Genomic DNA, 24,496 nt, shown 5'->3' with positions numbered 1-24,496 from the left:
TAGCACCAGAAAGCAGATATTTGACCGCGTTCTCAATAAATGGCGCGCAAAAAAATTTCTGTCGTTTGCCACAGGGGTTCAAGAACAGCCCAGGATTATTCTCAGCGAGAGTAACAGAGTTACTACAAACATATGATGACGAGGCATTATCTTATGTCGATGACATCTATCTAACAGATGATGACTTGGATACTCACTTGAAAAGAGTGAACACCATAATACTTGGGTTCGCAGCAGAGGGTTACAAATTCAACTTTAAAAAGTCAAGAATTGCCCATCTAACTGTCCTGTTTTAAGGATATGAACTATCAAGTGAAGGCAAAAGCCTGGCTGACAATTTCCTAGAGAAATGTGCTGTAATCCAAGCACCTAGAACACTAAAAACTTACAATCAATTCTAGGTTTCCTAAATTTCGGAAGAACTTACATTATAAATTATGCAGAGAGGGTCAAACCTCTCTATGATCTAATAAAACCAGATTTTAAAAGAATCAACTGGACTCAAAAACACACCGAAATTTTGAGATCTTAACAAACAGACATGTTAGTTAAAACAAAACTACAAACACGTGACAACACACGCAATCTTGTGATTCGAGTCATCCCAGGAAGATGCGGATTCATATAGCTGACCTCTAATGAGGGAGAAACGGTACCAATATCGTACAAATCACACTTGTACACAGAAGCTGAAAAAACGTTCAGCATTAAGGAAAACATTGTTCATGCGGTTCAAACGGCTATAGCAAAAGAAAAAGACAAAGCTGACGGTAGACGTATTACAGTCAAAACAGCAGAATCAGCCTTTGAGGCATTAACAACCCCATGTAATTTACCGACAACAGCATTGAATCCAGAATGGGTGCAATGGGTAAATTCTATTGCTACAGACAAAGTAAAATACTATTTTGATCCGGAATTAAAGGAATTAAAATATCTACAATATGAAAGAGAATATCCTCTGCCAATCGACATTCTGCCCTTACGACAGTATGCCTGTGTAATCTATACAGACGGACATGCTCAACCCTCAGTTTGGGGAGAGCAAGCATACAACGCGACATGCGAGATTGTAAAAGACGTGTGGCGCGGAGGTAAACTAAGACCTCTATTTACAAAAACACATTCACTAGAAAATAATTCAGAACAACAAACTGAAATAATATCGTTAAAAATGGCGCTAGAGAATGCCGATCGCGAATTCCCGACACTTATAGTGTGCGATTCATATTACTGCATCAAATCATACAATAACGATTTACAGAAATTGATTCAAAACGGTTACAAAGATGACACAGGTGCCACAATAAAGCAAAAAGCGCTTTGGGAACAAGTAGTTCTTTTACAGAAAGAACTACCAAAGACTCACGTGATACATTCACTGAGTCACCAACGTGATGGCGTTCACGTTGCAGGGAATTCATTGGCTGAGACAGCCACAGCGGTAGCAACTAAATCGGCTTCCGTAGCTACAAAAAAGCGTACAGTAAAATACATTGACGGTGAAACATTGCTGGCGGTAAAAACGTCATCAAAAGGCAACTGCTCAGCGCTACCGATCAACTATCAACTCAATTATACATACAGAATCGATGCAAACTCTGTCCCTTTTGCTCGAATCCCTGGAGTGGGGGATAGGGTAATTCCAAACACCGACAGGAGAGGCTTGTTAATAGCAGACGCACATATGGGTGAGGGTCTTAGACACCTCAAGCTTAAAGGTTCTCTGGAAGAATTACAATCAGTGTACTGGTGGCCAGGCATGAGCCTGCATCATCACATTTTTGTAAAAAACTGCCCAGACTGCAACAGAGATCGCAGTGGCGACCGAGACGGTATATTACCATGGCGTTTCGCTCCAGTTTGGATCAAAAACAATAAAGAATAAAACCCAGTATGAATAAAGCGTCACATTGACATGTAAAGACTATTTTCACTTATAATGTAGACCCCAACTCTCGGCTGACGTCTGAACTGTTATAAAAGATTTGCGACTCTATAATGGCATATACACTAGAAGCATGCTACGTCCTGACCAATATCTTTCCTTTAGCTCTCGAGCTTGTGGGGGGTGTCTGGCCAGAATGAGCATAGCATTGTGGCACTCTTCTCACTTCCTTCCTGAGGGAAACGGGATGGTGTAAAGAAAAAACCAAGGCATAAAGCAATCTATAACAGCAAAGGTATTAGGTTCGGGAGCTGGGTGGGTCAAACATCTAATAAGTGTCCAACGTAGTCTAAACAATCTGCCAAGAAATTCTCTGAAAGGTCTCAGTCCGTACGAACTATTGTTTGGGACTAGAATGTTAGTCCAGGACTTAGATAGTCAGACTTCAGTGGTTAAAGAAAAATGCTTTGATATCAAAGATCGCTTGGCTATTTTACAGGTCTTAAATGAAACAAGAAGAGACCTGAGCAACATAAAGTTGAAACTTCAGCCAACAACCACTGAAGAGAAACCACCTGTCCCAGCAAGGACTGTCTGGATTCCAAAGATCGGGGATCTGGTCAGAGAGAAGATCCGGTAAAGAAGGAATTTGGGCCTTCTTACAGAAAAGCAGTTCCTGTCTTGTCTGTCAACGGGACGAGATCAGTAGTGCTACCGCCCCTTGCTGGTAAAAAGGAGAACCGAGTCATATCCATCGACCTGGTTAAACCACAATCATGTGGCCGATAACAAGTAGTAGGCCAATTGGACTCCCAAGAAGTAGCAGAACACCAAAGTTTGCTACAAATACAGAGGTTCAAACTGAAAGACTAATCACATTTGAAAAATCTTCGGTGAATCAACAAGGACTATGCAACAAAGCAATAGAACTTAAACCTCTTAAAACCCAAATCAAAGCTTTTCATCAAGAAACACCAACCTACAATGATGTAACTACAGACTATTCTAATGAAACAAAGCAAATTCCAAAAGCAAAAAGTAATCAAGAAGCAATTGGAACAATTGACAGAACAGCATCCGGCTACCTCATCAACTTCGATGATTTTTCTGAGGATCCAAGTGAACCAGAAGTACAGCTGACAACAAAAACTTTTAAAGATAAAGCAAAGGAACTTTTTCATCAACTAAAAGAAACCTATCTGATTTCTCCATGGATTGAAATTTGGGTGGCATTTGGTGCATTTATCCTCATACTTTGGCTCATCATGGTACTATGCTTGGGACATTTCATTGAGGGAAAATATGCTACAATGGACACAGCAAGCCAGAAAATCAACTTGGTCCTTAAACCACACACATCTTCACACGTCGAGAAAAGAGAACTTTCTTCAGTCAACTTCACAGCCAATCCTATACCCGGCGGGGTAGCATGGGACAAAACTGAATATGAAATATATGGCCCGGTTGAACTTTTGAAGTATCCACACCAATTTAAGATTTCATTAAGTGACTTTGTAAAACCAAGCACATTTGCTGATGATTGGGACTTTGAAAGTATTAATGATATGATGTCTGATCTTGTGATGTCTGCTAAATTTACAGAACATGATTATTTACAAGGTTCATCTAATTATGATGAGATGTTTTGCTACAACTGTAAATGTAAATGTAAATGTATAGGCATTTATATAGCGCACTACTTACCCGTAGGGTCCCAAGGCGCTTCGACCGCTGCGAAACCCTTTCTGGCTTCCCTGAGAGATGGTCCCTTAATGGGTATCTCCAGGGTGAGACCAGGCATCCCCGGCGGTCTGGTGGGGCCGTTAGTGAAGATGAGGCAAGCTAATGCCCAGAGTTGCCGAGTGTGATCGCTGATCAGAGTGGGCACCGAGGCGAGAGAATTATCGAGTCCGCTGACCCTGGTCCAGAAACCTGCCGCGCCGGGAATCGAACCCTGGTCCCGGGCCGTCCTCTGCTCTCGGGTCTGCCGCCTCTAACCAGTGAGCCACACTACCTCACGACAACCATTATGGTAACCACTATCTGCATAAATCTACTCAGCCTAGAAATGTTTTAAATTATAACCAATGGGAACATTGTGCAACTCCACCAAAAGACAGTTCAAAAACATTTTATGATAAATATTCATACTTCTCAGGGTTTAACACAAGTAATGCAGAAACATTCTATTTCAAATTGTTAAATAAGAAAGGAGTGAAAACCATGCTTACAAACACAAAATTGATATATTCAGACTCATTTTTTGAAAAAATGAATACATTTGGTTTTGATTTCTGGAACAGTAACATTGAAACGAAAACGATCTGGGGCACAAGAGATTGGCAAGTGCAAGGTATAGAATCATTATTTAGAGCCTGCATGATCCCAGAACAAATTATATTTTTGAATGACACTATTCAACAGACTACCTGTCTTGGCCGAGCCAAAATCAAAGACTTAAACAAACCGTCTATTCCAAAGCCAACAACGGACAGTAATAGCACTACGGATGTTGAGATAGACGTAAACCATATTTTAAACGAAAACAGAACACATCCTGAATGGAAACAATGGTTGATCTGGCCTACAGACACAAATAACTGTCAAGACAGATTCCTGAACAAAATACAGGGGTTCACATTGACCAGGCCAGACCCTAGATACGCCCAGAGACAACATCCAGGGATAGTAACTACTTACAGTGTGGGCAAGCTCTGCCTTCAATGGCTACATACCTCCACACTGGCAGAAATTAAGCAACACCTAACTTTCCCTCTCGAAGGTGCTGACTTGCGTGATTTCATTATGGGACCACGCAAACAGCGTCAAAAACGTTTCATAGCGGCCTCTATATATGCAGCTTATAACGAAGCTTGGAAAGAAACTCAAATTGAGATAGCGGAAAGAATACGGGAAATTGACCGTGTTAATTTGGAAAAATCACTCTCTGTTGTAGACAATGGGTTAATGACTCTGTCTTCCAGAATATATTCACTGGACAGTATTGTGTCTTCAGCAATCGATATAATAGAGCAAGACTTACTGATGTTACAACACGGTCAGTCTCAATTATGTTCTATTGTACAGCTTGGCTGGACGTTACAAAATCTGCGTTCAGGCTATGTGCCTTGGCGTTTAATCAGCACAACGTCACTGTTTAATATCTTTAACATTACTGATAAACAAATCAGCTTGGCACAGAAGGGTGCTGACTATACAATTCTGAGCATTGAAAAACTTGAGAGATTACCATTGACAATGTCAGAACGACCTGTCATTGAATGGATAATACATGGGATAATAAATATTCCGATAACGACTTTCCAGTTTCAATACTGCCAAAAATATATACAGGCAGGCCAGTATGAAAGGTTGGATAAAGGATACATTAAGTCGACATGGGACTTGCCCTATACACACACATGTGTCAGTAATAAAGGACAGAGTGTATTTCTTAGTGGCAATAATTGTGCAAGATCACTAAGCGGTATACTTCTGTGCCAGGGTATTAGTTTGCATGGGGCCTGTGAAGGGACTTCAAATAACCTTTCATGTCACGAGTTAGGCACACCTGCAAAACAAATAGAACCATTCTTTAGATGACTCTCGAACGGGAGTTACATTCTAATTGTAGATCACAGATGTTGCAGCCTGCTGCCCGGAAAACCTTATCTCGTAAGCGTGACTACCAAGGTCATGTGCTGTGAACGAGTATTGTTCCCGAACGATACTCCAGACAGGGAGGCAAGGTTATGGCCCAGTGTGAATGTCTCTTCTATTCGAATTGATATTTTAAGCAGAATGAAGACTGTGCTCCTACAGACGCCAACCAGGTTGACGTCATCAAAAGAAACGTTTGATCTCCAAGTTGCAAGGACAACGGCAGAGATTCATTCATTGCTATCAACGAATAGCCCCCTACATTTCGCAGAAATACTAAACGAAATCTTAAATATTTCTGATACGAGCGGTATCGCAAGTGTATTTAAGACAGTTTTTTCAGGCGCTTTGACCCCATTCAAAGCCATCCTTGGTATTTTTCCTAACTTCGTCCATTCCATCTTTGGCGTACTACCTCTCCTGTTGGGAATAGTAGCAGGGATCCTATTTTTGCTACTTTTGCTTCGCTATGGCAAACCATGTCACAGACATGACTCCAGCAACAATGGAAGAAACGATCCTAGCTATCCGCTACCGGGACCGCATAACTAAAGTCCTTGGATTAGCACGGCTACGAGATTTAAATATGACTTGGTTTCTTTCATTCAGACCCTTGTGGCAGTCTTGTGTTATGCCTGTATTAAGGTGCTTGCTATGCGGCGAGGAATGCGTGTTGGACACCTGTCTCACACTACAATCAGAAGTGCCATTGGATGCAGAGACTTTGTTGAGTCCAGTTAAGGCTCATGCATTGTGCTGTCCCCAGTGGCTACCAATCCTGATGACGGCATTCGTGGAGACTTCACCACTGCGATTGAAGGGTAGTGAAGTACAAGATGAAAGCAGCATCGATCAGGTACGACCATCTGTCAGCTATGCTGATCTAACCATCACTGAGAGCAATCATGCTCATGAATGCATGGTAGCGTCATTTTCCAACCTTGTCGAGCTCTCACAAGAAGCTGTTGACTGTTTTTTCGAACATCTAAATGATATGATGTTTTCGCCTGAACAAAAAGAATGACTTTGAGCAAAACGTGCACACAGCGTTCCCTGAACTCTGAATTTGGCCTTCGGTGTTGAAAAACAAAGCCACTGAGAGTTTTTTTCGAGTCTGCTCCTGCAAGCAGGAATTTTTTCTCCAAACACAAAATATTTACCTATCAGGCACTTATCTTCTGCTTAAAGTGAACTATTCTTAGAGAACAGAAAACTTCTATTCTTAGGTATCTCTAGAAGACTTTATCTCAACCTCTAGATTGTTTACAAGTAGGATTACATTTCTATGTGATGACATGGTCTCGCACTTTTTTCTTCTGTATTAAGAGCCATTTCATGTGTTTTTTTCGCAAATCATTCATGCTGATATCAAATGTGCATCCTCTTTTGAATGATTACACTGCTTGAATGCATACAGTAACTATATTCATTTTTCATGTGTTACGCTAATCCATTTTGTATGCAAATAGATGTATTTTGGGGCGGTTTAAATACACATTAGAAAGTTAGTTATGCTACGTTATGTTTACTATGCTTAGGTTAGTAAATATGGACATAGATTCCGTGGAGTGGGTGTGATGTATTTCCTATGGGAACTGTATCGATATTCCTGTTTCTGACCCTTGTCCGGTTAATAAATCAATAGTGGCCATACAACGGCACAGAAACCCGTTTTCTGATTAGGTCATAGCGCATGCTACCACATTAGGCAAGCACTATCCCTCCAGCCCCCATAGAAAGCATACCGAGTTCTCAAAACAAATCAAACCTCCAGCAACCTGGGAAATCCCCCGCAGCCATTGTTTTGATTTAGCCAAGAACTCCAGTAAAGAATGTAAGAACGACCAGTTCTTATGACATCCTTATTGACGTATTTATGTCCATCCTTACGTCAATCTCGGCACCTTTCAGGTATAAATATTACCGACATTGCCCTAAGGAACACACGGTGGTGGTGACGAGATTGGAGCAGTGCGACTTGCCGAGGAGCCCAGCTGATGCAGAAAAAGCCCACGGACGCTGCCCCTCCCTTTTGACGCGCTGAGAGAGAGACGCTGCCTTTTCTCTTGCCGAGAAATCCAGCCTCCGGCGTTTCCAGCCGCCCTCGCAGGCAGCTGGGATATCAAGTCCTGAAAGTGAGATACCAGCCCTCCAGCCTTCTATATCCCAGGTACTGAACTGAATAACCCCTCACAGAGAATTCTTGAATCAGATCCTTGGCAAAGCAAACTTAACTTAAACTGCTACTTATCTACTCCCGCCCACGTATTAGGCTTAGGTCAGGTACACTGGGGTAGGCGTAGTTAGAAGCACCAGTTGAGTACGATTAGTCAAATGTATATATGTATGTATCTATTTTATCCATTTTAAAGTATCATATGGCTAAGAAACCATATCAATGCATTTACAGTATTATTTTATAATTCTGTTTGGTTTTACTGTATGCACTTTACTTAACTATAAGTATTGCAATAATAGCGATTCTTTTCTCTTGTATGAGAAAAGAGACTGATCAATAAATAACACCTTTTTATTGAACACGCCCGTCTCTTCATTTTCTCTACAATCTGGTGAAACTAAGAATGCACGTACTGACTGAGTAAAATAAGCTGTCTTTTGTTTTCACACGACTCTAGAGATATACTCTTGATTAGGGGAGAGCAAAGTTGTCATGTTCTATGGTTGTCAGAAACTAAATCCCTTCTTGTCTATCCAGGGAGGTTAAACTCCTCCTTGCCTATTCGAGAAAGTTTCTAGTGAACTCTGAGCTAGCTGGCACACATAACTTTAAGTCTAATATCGTCAGTAGAAGACCTAGTTAACCACAGTCCTACGTCTATACTATTGAAGATATTATTCCAATGCGCAGAGCCTATTGGGAAAATAGGAACTACACTACACCCTCATACACACATGGACTCACTATCAAATACTAACACACATGGACCTACCCTCATGCACACGTGCATCTATCCTCACACACAATCCTGGACCTACCCTCATACACACACAGGCCTTTTCGTATCTAGCTGGTTTAAGATTAGGCCAACAACCAGCTATTGCAGTACCTCCAGGAATGATGCACTTTTCGACCTGTGGAAAACAATGCTATTAAAAACAAGCATTTGCAATGCAATAGGTCTCGCTTTATTAAAGTTTGAGCTACTGGCATTGCAAATAACAAGTTATTGCTTTTGTTTTTCAGCCACTATATACATCTAATGAAAAGGCGCCATATTATTAAATTTGGCTAACTTGGATTAATCTCCACATCAAAGATATCAGTCCTCTCAAAAACAGGTATCATGATAAAATGAATTCCTTATGTGTTAGATTAGAGAATCTGTCTAGGCAGTGGCTCTAGACACTAATTCCGTTGGGACTCTCATTATGTCTTACAGCACTTTTTTACATCTAGTGATAATATTCGTCACCACTGGCTTTTTCGAATTTGAAACTACCTCTATATTAGACTCATTAGATCGCACCAAACAGGTAATATGAAAAATAATTACCACATGTGTTACTTATGAGAGAAATCCTCTTTCTACACTAAATTTGGAATATCGTTAAAAATAATTGTATCCACATTATATTTTTTTCTGGTGGATTGGAGATTATAATGCACATGTATATAGATATACAGGTACAGCCAATTTTACATCAACCTGATAACATGCTGTTCACCTAACTCACTATATAGCATATATACATGATTTGTCTTCTATATGAAATCACCATCCTTAAAACAGTCAGTCACTAGCTACCTATGTAAGTTTGTGTCTGCCAACGTATGCAAATACTGATGTATTAGAAACGGCACCTATTTGAATAATCTATAAAGAATAGCTATTGTTTTACTTATAGTTGTTTCTAGTTGCTTTTCCCGAAGTACTACTCAATCGACTCTAAGAAATATGTGTATCATAACACAAGTTAGACATAAAAGTAGAAATACTGGACCCTTTTAGGTTAGGTTTGTGGGCATGAGATGTACAACCTGTGTTGTAGTCATGTATATTTTGTTAGAATTGTGTTGTTTATTAGATACATATTGTTATAAAAATGTGATTTATGAAGTTTCTTTTCTTATATATAATTACAGATTTTTTATTGTGACTCCTGAAGAAGGCGTTTTCGCCGAAACGCGCGTCGAGAGTAATCTCTTCTTCATTAAGTGTTGGATACCCTGTAACAATTATTCATTGTGTCTTTTTAATTAAGTGTTGTCATTTTTGGTGTTTTTATATGTACCCTTTTGCACCTAATAATTTTAATTGTGTTATGTCATATAAATTGGATTGTGTAAGGTTATGTCATATAAATTGGATTGTGTAAGGTTATTATATGATTTTAATTGTGTATATTAAAAACATGTCTGTTTTGCATTTATGAATTTTTTGCTTCTTGTTCCTATTCTCAATTGGGTCCTTTATGCTGTTGTCTAACATTAAGTCTGCCTAGGAGTTTTTTGCATATAATTGCAAATAACAATGCCTTTTATATTTTTTTTTCGTTTTAAAAACATATATATAAAAGACATTGTCATTTACAATGCCAATAGCTCTAACTTGTGTAACTGTGGGACCTATTGAGGATGCATGTCTTGCGGGGGCACCCCGCACGATTTGTTATGCCACTGATGCATGCCCCTGTGTGTTTGGTTTTGTCAGGGCCTCTGATCACCTGTTGTGTAATGTTGGACATTGCTTATCTGTCCTTGTTTGTGCACCAATGCTCTGATTTTGGTGCTCATATCTTTGTACTGTATGCATGCAGATAGTGTATCTATGTGTTCGTGCGCATCTATGGGGTGTAGGCTGATGAATATCTAGTCTGTGTACCACAGTTTTGTGCGTACTGCTTTTCTTTGTGGACTCATTATTTGTTTGTCTTACGTGTAGAGTTCATTTGCGCCTCTGTTGTGTGTGCACCTGTATAGTGCCTGTGCCGGATCACTGAAAGAATATCGACTGAAAGAATATTGACTACCCAAAATATCGTTGAGAAAATATCGACAGTCAAAATATCGAGTTTCTATCTACAAACAGGTAAGTACAAAAATATCGAGTACAAAATATTGTTTACAAAAATATCGTTGTAAAAAATATCGACTTTACTAAAAACAATGTTTAATTACATTAATATAAAAAATTCATTACTAAAATATAATTAACAATACTTAAAATAACTTTTAATAATTAAATAATTAATGAAAGTAAAAAAATAATTTTTTTTCATCATATTTCTTAAAACATATATATATAGTAACAAAATTTAATTAAATAATAGGCAATATTGTATATGTACCCCAAAAACCCAAAACTGACCCTGAACCCTAAAAATACCCCTTTACCCAAAAACTGAAAACTGACCCTGAACCCTAAAAATACCCCTTTACCCAAAAACTGAAAACTGACCCTGAACCCTAAAAATACCCCTTTACCCAAAAACTGAAAACTGACCCTGAACCCTAAAAATACCCCCCTGAACCCTAAAAATACCCCTTTACCCAAAAACTGAAAACTGACCCTGAACCCTAAAAATACCCCTTTACCCAAAAACTGAAAACTGACCCTGAACCCTAAAAATACCCCTTTGCCCAAAAACTGAAAACTGACCCTGAACCCTAAAAATACCCCTTTGCCCAAAAACTGAAAACTGACCCTGAACCCTAAAAATACCCCTTTACCCAAAAACTGAAAACTGACCCTGAACTCTAAAAATACCCCTTTACCCAAAAACTGAAAACTGACCCTGAACCCTAAAAATACCCCTTTGCCCAAAAACTGAAAACTGACCCTGAACCCTAAAAATACCCCTTTAATTTAACATAATTAGCAATTAATCAATTAAATTAAAGTAATTACCAATTACATTTTAATTAATTAAAAAATATTTTTAATTAACAATTATTTAAATATTACTACCAATTATTAAATTTACATATTTAATTAATTATAATTAAATTACTTCCCACCCTATTCCCCTATAAACCCACAACCCGCTACAGAAAATACATTATTTTAATTTACATAATTAGCAATTAATCAATTAAATTAAATTAATTACCAATTAAATTGTAAATAATTAACATATATTATTTAATTACCAATTAATTAATTATTACTACCAATTAATAAATTTACATATTTAATTTATTATAATTAAATTACTTCCCACCCTATTCCCCTATAAACCCACAACCCGCTACAGAATAAAATTACACAATAATTAAAAAAATTATTAATTAAAAATAATAATTTTAAAAAATGACACTTTTCACATATAATATAACATAAAAACACTATAAATAATTAAATATTATTTAAAAAACTATATTTTTTACTATCTAGATTATATACTTGGATATTTTCACTGTCTATATTATTTACAGTCGATATTACTTCACTTACCTTAAAAACGATATTTTGACTGTCGATATTCTGTCTAGTCGATATTTTCTCCAAACGATATTTACAACTCGATATTCTTTCCAGTCGATATTTTGGAGTCGATATTATGTCTGTGCACCGCCTGTGCCCGTATGCCTTCGAGTCTCTGTTTAGTGTTCATCTCTCTTGTGTTCACAATGTGTCACTGTGCTGCCCTTGTGTGTAGTGTGAATGTTATACATAATAAATACATGTTAATGTTTCTGTAGAGTGAGCCCCTGTGTAACGTGCTGCAGGGGCAACTGTACTCTTTGTAGTTGGTGTGTCTGTGGTGGTGGGTGCATGTCTCTGTTGTCAGATGTGCAGACGATTGTGTTGTATGTGATGTGTGCTGCTCCGTGGCAGTGTTGCGTGTGTGTGTCTGCCTGTGAACGCCGTAGGGGGGCGAGGGCTCGGCCTCCATTGCAGTGGTGATGTTGGGCACATCCACACGGGCGGTCCTGCACAGACCACCCAGACCAGATGGGCAGAACTTAAGTCTTTTTAAGTTCAGAAAGTTTTATTAGTGAAATGCAAAGTGTCATAGCATAGTTCACAAAGTTAAATGCATGTCATGCAGGAGGAAACATTACAATGAAGTTATACAGTAAAACGAAGTTATACAGTTAAACAAATTGGACTAAGTAATAAGACTAGGCATAGTAAATAGCACGAATAAGGCATACAAAATATTAGAATATCAAATATTTGAGGAACGTTTAGGGAGTTCAAGGGGTCTTAAGACTTCCTGTTGGGTAAGTTGCAGCTAAAAAGAACGACTGGCACTTGCGTCCAAATATATTGTAACAGGTGACCATAGAGCCAATCGTTTTGTTGCAATATGTAAAGGGTATACAAAGGAAGTGTCCACCCTGTGATTATGGCATACAGCATACCACCATGCTCTGTAAGAATTTGAGAAAAGTCTTTCCAATTTACTGTGATTTTCTGGAATGCGACTGCTAATAACAAATTGATTATTTTAGTATTTAGCGTAACAGTCTCCCAACAGTCTTAGTCTGAGAGTCTAAGAAGACATGTGTATAGGAGAAAGGAAATTTTGTATCAAAAATCAAGTTGATTGGAGACCAGACCTGTTTCAAAAAATGTAGAACAGTAGGGCATGCAAATAACATATGAAACAAATCAGCTTTTGGGGAGGAACATGTCCAGCAAACATCAGGTACAGTCGTAAATTGTTTACTTAAAACACTCGGTGTAAATAAAAGTCTGTTATAAACAAAAAACAATGTTTGTGTTATGTTAGCAGCTCTGGATGACTTACGAATCTTAGACCATACCTTGTCCCATTGGTGGACCGGCCAAGATAATAAAAAATTTCGTTTCCACGCCTCTTCAATTTTGGATTTCTGCCTAACAGCGTTAGTACTATGTAAAAGACTGTATATAGTTGAAGCTTTGGGTTCAGTCTTCAACAGGATGTGGAGTTGAGAAGGGGAATCTGGAGTGGTGGAAACATCATATGCAGTAGACAATTGGGTATGTGTATCCGTTACAGCTTTTTTAAGTAGAAGGTATTCATGAATGAATGAGGCAGGTAACTTGAATGATTGACTGAGGAAGGAGAAAGATATGAAATCCGATTGTGAAAATAGTTGGTGAATCCAAATGAATCCCTTCTGACGCCATGCCTTCCAATAAAATGGTTTGTTTCCAATAAGCACGTTGTTATTGTGCCAAATTGTAGAATTTAGGAAAAAGTCTACAGTATTCAGAGGTGAGGGGGATAATGATAGCAAAAGTTTAGATGTGAATTTAATAATGGGAGTAGATAAGGCCTGCGGTTTGCGTGAGAAGGAGAGGTATTCATCGAAGAGAAGCTTGACATAAAAGGAAAGCTTCTTGATACGCCAGGAAGTCGGGAAAATTTACTCCACCTTCTGTTTTGGGGCGAATTAGTTTTGAAAGAGACATTCAGGATTTCTTGTGATTCCAAAGGAAGGAAGAAAGGATGGAATTATTCTTGTAATTTTTTTTTGTGGGAATAGGAACTGGGATATTAGAGATAGTATATAAAATTATTGGTGAAATCATCATTTTGATAGTGTCTAAGCGACCCCACCATGACAGATAAAGGGGAATGCTATTTAGTGGTTAGGTCTGAGATCTTTTGTATACATTTATTCATGCAAAGAGCTGCAGTATCCAAAATAGAAGAAGTAACATGTAGCCCTAAATACATAATGTGGTGCGAATACCATATAAAATTGGAAGTGGTAAAATCTGACTTAAAGGTGTATTTTGTTACGGGTAGAATCTCACATTTATCATTGTTTAATTTGCAACAAGAGATGCTAGAATAAGCTTTTACCTCTGCCAAAAAGGCAGGGATTGATTCATTTGTTGTGGACATAAAAAGTAATATGTCATCTGCATACGCTGCCAATTTGATGTGGGAATTTAATGTTTGAAAGCCATGTAAATTTGAGTTCTGGCGTAACTTAGAAAGAAAGGATTCTAAAGCCAAATTAAAAAGGAATGGGGAAAGAGGACACCTCCTCCTAAATTAAAAAATGGAGATATCAAACTGTTGGCACAAACTGCCGCGCGAGGGTTGGAGTAAAGGAGAGATACTAAAGATATGAATTTAGGGCCTAAACCAAACCATTTGAGAGTGTAAAACAGATAGGCCCATTCAACTCTATCAAATGCGTTTTTCAGCGTCTAAGGCTCTTGCTGCGATGGGTTGTGTGAAAAGTGAGGATTTGGACAGAACAATGAAAAGGAGTTGTGTGTTGTCGGTTATGAAACGTCCTTTAACAAATCCAGATTGTTCTTTTCCCAAAATATCCGGTAAGTAGGAGTCTAATCTTGAGGCTAATGCTTTGGAAAAGATTTTATGGTCGATATTAACCAATGATATGGGTCTGTAATTTTTGCAGTATTTGGGGTCCTTACCTTCTTTGGGAATGAGGCAAATATGTGCTTCTGAGAAAGAACCTGAAGAACCACCTGATGCGCCAAAGGAAGTTATTAGAAAATGCAATTTGGGAAGCAAAAGTTTAGAAAAGTGTAAATAGAATTTGACAGTGAAACCATCAAGTCCCGGCGCTTTATCTTTTGTAAGATGATGAAGGGCTTGCGATAATTCTTTCTGTGTCATGTCTAATTCCAGTGAGGATAAATCTGGGAGAGAGTTTTGGGGTTTTTGAATATTGGAGAACAAGTGTAGCAAGGAGTGATCAGTGGGTTGTGTTTCAGAAACTTATAATGAATTATAAAAGATAGAGAATTCATTCAAAATGTCAGCGTTCTTAAACTTTAAATCCGAGTTCGCATCGTATACAGATTCAATGTTCAGCTTATTATGTCTAACTTTCTGGTAGTTGGCCAAAATGTTTCCAGCTTTATTTTTGCCCCCATAAAACTTAGCACTGGATTTCAACAAATATAGTGAGGCATCTTCTGTGGACTTCTTATTAAATTGCATCTTGGCATTAATAAGGGCCGTCAGACAATCTTTTGAGTGTGAGGTGTAATAAGAGTGCTCCAGTCTCTTGATATCTTGAGGGAGAGTCTTAGTGAATTTACGGGAAATATTTCGTTTCTTAGCAACAAAACCAATTATGAGGTCTCTTGCGGAGGATTTAAAAGCGTCCCATATAGTGGAAAAGGGCATGGATGGGGTTTGATTTATCATAAAAAATTAATCAAAGAAAGCAGTAAAGTAGGCTGGGAATTTTGGATCTGAGAGAAGGGCATTATTAAAACGCCATTTTCTGGGACCTGTGAATTTGGGTAAAATGTCAAGGCCAATTGAAACAGGGGCATGATCTGACAGTAAGATGGGGCCAATTTCTGCATGTGTGAGAGTTTGCGAGATATTGTGGGATACAAATATATAATCAATCCTTGACTGAGATCGATGAGATGGGGAATAAAAAGTAAATTCTCTGGTGGTCGGATTACATAAACGTCAAGGAATTTATGCTGATTAATAGCATGGACAAACGATTTATGGGGTTTATTAGGTATAAAGGAGACTTTAAAATTTCTGCCCATAAATGGATCAAAAGTCTGATTACAATCATCAGCTAGGATGAAGTTGTCATCTATACAGTGAGTGATTTGCTTAGACAATGAAGGCCAAAAGGCAGGTTCTCCGCATATAGGAGCGTAAACATTGAGGAGAGAGACTGGAACAACCCTAAGAGACAACTTAACATTCAACCATCTACCAGAGACATCTGATTCTTGAGATAAGATAGATAACGGAAGGCATTTATGACAAAGTATCATAACTCCATTACGTTTCCATCCCCAGGGGAAGAGAACACTTCTCCTACCCAACCTTTTTTTAATTTTAAGGATTCAGCATCGGAAAGATGAGTCTCTTGCTGAAAAACAATATCAGCGCCTAACTTAGGTAAGTGGGTCAAAACTTTTTGTCGTTTAATTGGCGAATTCGAACCCCTAACATTCCAGGTAAGTAATTTTAATGACATAGATTAATAGAAATAACTTGAGGTAAAAATGCGAAATGAAAGTCCAATTCATTGTATTAACAGTATAAGATATAAAAACAGGACAGATATAAAGTAATAAGAGGTGTAAAGTCAAAGTAAGGAGAAATGTGAGGGCCAGACTGTAAAGTCCAATGAAGGATTCGGGTCCCAATACGTGGGCTCAATATAAAAGCAAAGTAGAATGTAGGAAGAATATGAATGAAAAGATAAAAAGAAAGAATGAAAAGAAATGGACATGCGATATTAGGCGTGAAAAAAAAACGAATCAGAAAGTAGCAGAGAAGCGAATCGAAGACACTAAATGAATAGATAAGTTTTGGGTAAAGAGCAAACAAAAGGAACAAAGACATTGTGACACAAAGAAAAAAAGACAAAACAAAAAACATACCTATAAATGTGAAGAGGGGGAGGTGAAACCACATGGAGAGGCAGAACATCCGGGCGGGACCACACGGAGGACCAAGGGAAGCCACACCATAAAAGAAAAGGACTTGTGAAAGTGAAGAGCAACAATTAGTTAAGACATATTACGCACTGAAAAATAATTAAACATATCAATCGGTAAGGCGTAAACTGGAATAAATGTAGATCAAAAGGACATCTAAGACCAGTAAGTATAATCCCTAATACAAATAAATACTACCAAGTAAAGAATAAACTGTGAAAAATCTTTGAAATATAAACACAACATTAACCATTAAATGAAGCTGAAAAATTGGAGGAGTCCATGCTGACTGTTTTACAGGAGTTAATAAAGCTCTGTAGTCGTAACGGGTCTTCATATGTAGTGGTTCTGTTGTTGTACGTAACCTTAAAAAGACAGGGATGGAAAAGACCATAACAGGCTCCCATCGAGCGAAGTCAGGTCTCATATTGAGGAAAGCTTTTCGTCTGTTAGAAGTAGCTTTAGCGTAATCCTGTGCGAAGAATAAGGTGGAGCCTGACCATGTGATTCTTTGAGAAGATTTGACAGCTGACAAAACTTTTAGTAGGTCTGTGTACTCCAAGAAATATAAAATGACACCTCTTGGTCGTTGTGAAGAGGAGGCATTGGACGGAGTGCGTCCCAACCTATGTGCTCGTTGAATGTTAAGTGTGGTGCCATCCGGCCTGTGAAGTTGCTTGGGAAGGAAAGATTTAAATAAGGTGAGAGCATCTGACCCCTCAAGTCCCTCCGCCAAGCCATAAATGTGAAGGTTGTTATGCCTATTTCTATTTTCAAGGTCCTCAACTTGTCGTTAGAGCACAGAGACTTGGGAGTGAAGTTGAGAGACGATAGCACATGTATCTTTGAAAGATTAAACACTTTGTTCAACTGCAGAAACTCGCGTATCTAATTTGGACCAATTATCTGTAAGTATTTGCAGTTTGGCGTCAGTCTCTTCCATGAAAGGTCGGAGAGCTCTGATTTCTTCAAGCAGTAGCTCCATAGAGACCGGCGAGACTGACTTTGGCGGAGAAGGAGGATCCTTTTTTAAGCGCTTAGTGACAGATTTTCCTGACGTGGCCGAAGAAGGCTCCATGGTAACTTCTTGAGTATGAGGTACAGACAACAGAGAGTCCTCTAATTTGGAGAACTCTGTGAATATTTTTGAATTTTTAATAAAAATCTGCTTCGTTTTAGAAAATGTAGAAGAGTGTGTCTTAGGTCTTCCCATTAAGCATACTATCAAATAGAATAAAAAAAATCATGCATATATTAGGGGAAGATGACGTTGAAATTCTGACTAAGAAAGAGAAAAAAAAAACTTCAAAAAAGATGTCTATTCAACAAGTCTGACTGTGTCCCTTTAACAATTTGAGATTAATATTACCAGATCATAAACATGCAGAGTACAACACTCAGAAAATGTGGCAGGTAGGTAAACGCCAGTCAATAAAGAAGTGCAGCAAAGCCAGTGACGCTGTATTGTAAAGGAAGCCACAAAATGGCTGACATGATATTCACTTTAATTTTGCAGAAGCATATCTGAGGAGAAATGGCATGAGGTATTGAGGAGGAGCACTGGGATACAAAAAAAATGAAGAAAATTACCCAGTTATCAGCAGTCTGGTACGAGGAAGCGGCATTCACGGGTAAACATGTCTCATTGCTTCTGGAAATCGTGTGCGCGCCTCACAAAGAAAATGGCGGCTGCTCTGAAGCGTCGGTGCGGGAGAAACTTCCCTGATAAAGTGAACACCATTCAGGATGCTGTTATCAAAGACAAGGGTCCTTAGCTTACATATTTTACAAGGAAAAAGATAAAATATCGACCATGATAGGCAACTATATGTGTCACTGTCCAGCCGGACAGGATATTTTATTTTCAAAAAAATAATAAGACTTGTAGTTCAGAGATAGTTCAACAGGCACAATCCTGTACCAAAGCAATTCAGAGAACATACAAGGTGTTCGAAAGTTTAAAGCAGGCAAAAAAAGAAAAGAAATGAGCAAAATTGGCCACTTTTAAATCAGTGTTCAATTGAAGTAGTGCCAAAGAAGGCACCAGACACAACAGAGTTTAACATAATAGTTTGGTTGTGAAGGTGCTTTACAAAGTCGACGTTTCGATCCCCTATGCTCAAATGTTTGGGATCATCATCAGGACTGACATATTATACAGCTTTTGCCTGACAATTTAACATACAAGAGATTTACCGCCTGTAAGAAGGGGAGAAAAAAGAAAGAGGTAGGTAGCTTTAGAAAGTTATGTACTCAACCTAGAAAGCAAGAAAAGAAAATTGCTCCTGAAAGTCCGAGTGTTTCAGAGGACCATTACACTTATTCGGATTCGACTTAATTGTGCCAAATATATTGTGTTCCACTCGTGAGGGGCCGGTCGGGGTGAGTGTGACTTATGTGACTGTGTAGAGAATCACTCTCCTGGTTATATACAATTTGGAAAGTTACTATTTCTTTAAACATTCGACCTTTGTGGATCAACCATTATGTGTCCCCTTGGTGGAGAATCACTCTCCTGGCTATGAACACATTTTGGAAAATTACTATTTCATTACACATTAGACCTTTGTGGATCACCCATTATTTGTCCCCTTGGTGGAGAATCACTCTCCTGGCTATGAACACATTTTGGAAAATTACTATTTCATTACACATTAGACCTTTGTGGATCACCCATTATTTGTCCTCTGGGTTGTAAAATGAAAACAAAACAGGCCTGTTCACGTTTATGCTATAAGCTTATGTCTGGTTTATAAAACAGATTTGTTCAGGTTTAAATTGTATTCTTTAACATGCACCTACACCCGTAATGTTTACATGCATTATGAGGCGGCTAGCACGCATCGGGTTTCAGGCGCGGGTTTGTGCAAAGTGAATGACTTACCCTGATAGGGGTTAATTAGACCCTATTCAGACAGGTGGTGTTTGTAAAACGTGCCAACCTGAAATGGAAAAGGGGGACTGGTCAATGAGAGCCCCGTGCGGGAGCGAAGGAAAGGGATTCAAAGCGCGGCGCGGGCTCAGGTTTACCTGGGCGCAGTCCTTCTGAGGTATGGACTTCTGTAGGGATAGCGTGGGGCAGGTTAGAGTGACCAGATATTCCTAAAGGAAAGAAAGCCGGATCAGAACCGCGTCAATTTGCACAGACTGCCGATCCATCTTCTTTCCATTTCAGGTTGGCACGTTTTACAAACACCACCTGTCTGAATAGGGTCTAATTAACCCCTATCAGGGTAAGTCATTCACTTTGCACAAACCCGCGCCTGAAACCCGATGCGTGCTAGCCGCCTCATAATGCATGTAAACATTACGGGTGTAGGTGCATGTTAAAGAATACAATTTAAACCTGAACAAATCTGTTTTATAAGCCAGACATAAGCTTATAGCATAAACGTGAACAGGCCTGTTTTGTTTTCATTTTACAACCCAGAGGACAAATAATGGGTGATCCACAAAGGTCTAATGTGTAATGAAATAGTAATTTTCCAAAATGTGTTCATAGCCAGGAGAGTGATTCTCCACCAAGGGGACAAATAATGGGTGATCCACAAAGGTCTAATGTGTAATGAAATAGTAATTTTCCAAAATGTGTTCATAGCCAGGAGAGTGATTCTCCACCAAGGGGACAAATAATGGTTGATCCACAAAGGTCGAATGTTTAAAGAAATAGTAACTTTCCAAATTGTATATAGCCAGGAGAGTGATTCTCTACACAGTCACATAAGTCACACTCACCCCGACCGGCCCCTCACGAGTGGAACACAATATATTTGGCACAATTAAGTCGAATCCGAATAAGTGTAATGGTCCTCTGAAACACTCGGACTTTCAGGAGCAATTTTCTTTTCTTGCTTTCTAGGTTGAGTACATAACTTTCTAAAGCTACCTACCTCTTTCTTTTTTCTCCCCTTCTTACAGGCGGTAAATCTCTTGTATGTTAAATTGTCAGGCAAAAGCTGTATAATATGTCAGTCCTGATGATGATCCCAAACATTTGAGCATAGGGGATCGAAACGTCGACTTTGTAAAGCACCTTCACAACCAAACTATTATGTTAAACTCTGTTGTGTCTGGTGCCTTCTTTGGCACTACTTCAATTGAACACTGATTTAAAAGTGGCCAATTTTGCTCATTTCTTTTCTTTTTTTGCCTGCTTTAAACTTTCGAACACCTTGTATGTTCTCTGAATTGCTTTGGTACAGGATTGTGCCTGTTGAACTATCTCTGAACTACAAGTCTTATTATTTTTTTGAAAATAAAATATCCTGTCCGGCTGGACAGTGACACATATAGTTGCCTATCATGGTCTATATTTTATCTTTTTCCTTGTAAAATATGTAAGCTAAGGACCCTTGTCTTTGATAACAGTAACTACCCACGGTCCTCAGCAAACTAGTTGGGTTCCCTTGTGTTAATTGATACACCATTCAGGATGCGGCCATGAGCGGCAAAGCTCCCATCACCTTCAGCATACCTTCTGAGGCATTTACCGCTAGGAGACTTTGCGGGAGACATCCAGTGTACGCAGCTTCACCGAAGTACGCTGGGGACCGCTACTCGGACGCCGCTATACTCCTTGTGCGTCAAGCCACGCCCCCAGAACTTAAGTCTTAAAGCCTTTAGTCCTATGTTTATGACTGGCTTGTCGCGGTTTTTGCATCTCAAAATCTGGTCACCCTAAATGGGGTACAATCTCTGTGCACTAGCATGCCTAATGGCGTGTTAAAATAGGCTACAATCAGCAGCTGGCAGAAATTTTGAAGAAGGAAAAGGGTTAAATTGCGATTTATTTAGGTGCAGGTCTTGGCTGCGCTACTTTCACAGAATTGGCAATGCGATCACTCAATCAGTCGATTTCTAGAGCGCTGCTTGTCATCCGTGAGGGCGAACTCTGGTGAGAGCAGGAGGGTCGGATAGCTCTGGGTAGATTAACCAGCGCTTTCCTTAAGCAACTTTTTTATGTAAGAAGAAACATTCTATTTTGGTACATTTTGCATCCAATTTAAAATAATTTTGGAATCGCTTACATTGCTATTAGTGTCTGTGACAGTAGGTGAGGGATCCATACTGAAATGAGTCTGACAGAGTATTCATTCAGTTTGCCTTTCCAGTCCGCTACATTTTTGCTGTTCGCTTGCCTCTTTGGAAGTATTTTGTGGTTCTTGCGTCACAGGCCCTTTGTGGCAGTGCCCTCCCGCCCCTTCCCTTTTCACATTTCAGTCTGACTGGCCTCGTCACCCTCATTAGAGATTCATTCACTGATGTTTTGCCACCTAATTAAAATGCTCTTGTCCCCCGAAGGTCCCCGCACTCCCATTCAAACTGCACCTAATACCCGAGTGTTTTCGGCAGCCCCCTTAAAGTGCCAGCACCTTTGTGTTACGTGATACCTACAAACGTGTAAGTAAGGTTGTGAAACACAACGTTCGAAGAGACATAATTTATGTTATTTGCACTTGCAGAGCGCTCGATTACCCTTGGGTGTCCTGGCGCTAAGTACTGGTTACCTGGGGAAGCGGAAAGAGTACTACTGCAAGAAGAGCCATATCTTCAGGCCCCTCCACAATGAAAGAAGCTCCGGGGCAATCTTAAGAAAAAGGAAGCTCATTCCATACTCTCGGGGCACAGAGAGTGAAACTCCTGCCCCTCCAATTCACTTTTTTTGACATAGGGACTTGCACTTGTTTAGGACTGGTAGATCGTAGTGTTCTACCAGAAACGTACCAGTGAAACTTTCGCTTAAAATAATTCCGGACCAATTCCATTGATGGCCTTAAAACCAATACAGAGTGCCTTAAAGCGAGCTCTTTGTTTTATCGGAAGCCAGTGTAGCTTATTAAGCTCTCCTTTCACAGAGACAACTTTAGATATTCCGGACAGCAGCCTGGCCGCTGCGTTTTGGACTAATTGAAGCCTATACATATGTTGTTTTTGCATGTTCAGATATAGGCTATTACAACAGTCAGAACACGACGTTATAAGGGCCATGACTACTGTCTTGAGATTGCTCTCGGTCAAGAAGATCTTAATTTTCCTTATGATTCTAAGAATTATAAAGGAAGCTGAGGTCACCATGCTTACTTGATCACCCATGGTGAGTTTGTTGTCCATTCTCGCAACTGGCACCTTCTGTGCGCCTAGACTAATGATGTTCCTTTACATAGTGCATGTCGACTAGGTTTTTCGGTTTTAGGGTGCCAGAAACATCGGGCATTACTATATAGTAATGCAGAGCATCCCAAGGTGGTAGCTAAGCAGCAGGCTGCAGAAACATACGCAGCAGGTGCATTGGTCCAGACTAGGCTTAGAGGGTAGAGGCACGAGAAACCTTGACTCGAGCCATGTGCTGTGGTGACTGAGGTGAAAGGTCACTTTCTCGGGTGAAAACGCTTAGGGGAAAAATCTGGACTGCAAAACAATCTCCCCAAAACCTTGTGCAGGGTAAATGTCAGTGTAATGGCTGGTGCGAGATTTAGCTTTAGGATAAAGTACAGGGTTGAGGCCCTTAACCATAGGACTTTATCCTAACGTTAAATCTTAACCTTAACTTAAGCGAAAGAAGGGAGAAAGTTGGGTATGAGGTAAGTTTCTGGGAGAGTGCGGGTGTTAGGATCACTTTCAGTGTTAAGGTAAGGTTGATATAACCCGAGGTTATGGGTCTGACTTTGGTTTAGAGTTGGGGTGAGGACGTGGTTGGGCGTCCGGCAACAGCTAGGGGTGAGTCTTAGTTTAAGTTGGAAGACGTTTACTTGGGTTTATGGAAGCAACAGTGGACACCCTCTTTTTAATGAAAGGAAATAGAAAACAGAAATTAAACTTCCTGAAAAGTAGGTCTGAGTGTCGCGAAATAATATGAAAAATAAAGTGATCATCATATTTTAGTCCGGAAGTTAACCTCATAGTGTCATGTGGAGTTAGGGTGACCACCTCACTCCTGCTCAGTACGGATACCAGTACGTAACGTCTGTGTGATAGCCAAATACATTCTGGGAGTTGTAGTCTGCTTGTGCACTTACTGTACTAATCAGACTAACAAATGCAATGAATGGCTTGTGAGTCAGGACTGGGAAGAGTCGTTGATGACCTAGAGTGTGGAAGGGGGAAGAGGGAAGGGGGGGTTCACCCTATATAGTGCATGGTTTCCACTCCTGCAGATAGGGTAGCCATTAGGCGGTCCATTACTTTCAAGAGAACATGCAGCCTCTTGAGTTGCGTCACACCCCGCTATAGAGGACTGAATCCGAGTACAATGTAAAGTGAGTTCTGTGGGATTAATACTTTCACTTTCACCCCTGAAAGCATGTAAAGTGCTGTTGACTAAAAAGGCAGGACAGGTCTGCAGAAGGCATGGAGCCATATGGTAACTAGTTGTGATATAGGTGTTATAATTAATTTGTAAAAAGCGATACAAAAGGGGATGATGGACGGAGCATTTGAACAAATCAAACACTCACCCCCAGTCAACTGATCTGGGTATAATCCATCACCATTCTTTAGTTCACTCAGCCACCCCAGTTCAGGCATGGCCACATGCAAATCAGTCTGACCCTGTGCCTCATGGGAACAGTGCAGCCCGAACTGC

The sequence above is a fragment of the Lissotriton helveticus genome, chromosome 2_1 (assembly GCF_964261635.1).
Source record: "Lissotriton helveticus chromosome 2_1, aLisHel1.1, whole genome shotgun sequence".
NCBI classification, from domain to species: Eukaryota; Metazoa; Chordata; class Amphibia; order Caudata; family Salamandridae; genus Lissotriton; species Lissotriton helveticus.
Note: the sequence above shows the minus strand (reverse complement) of the source record.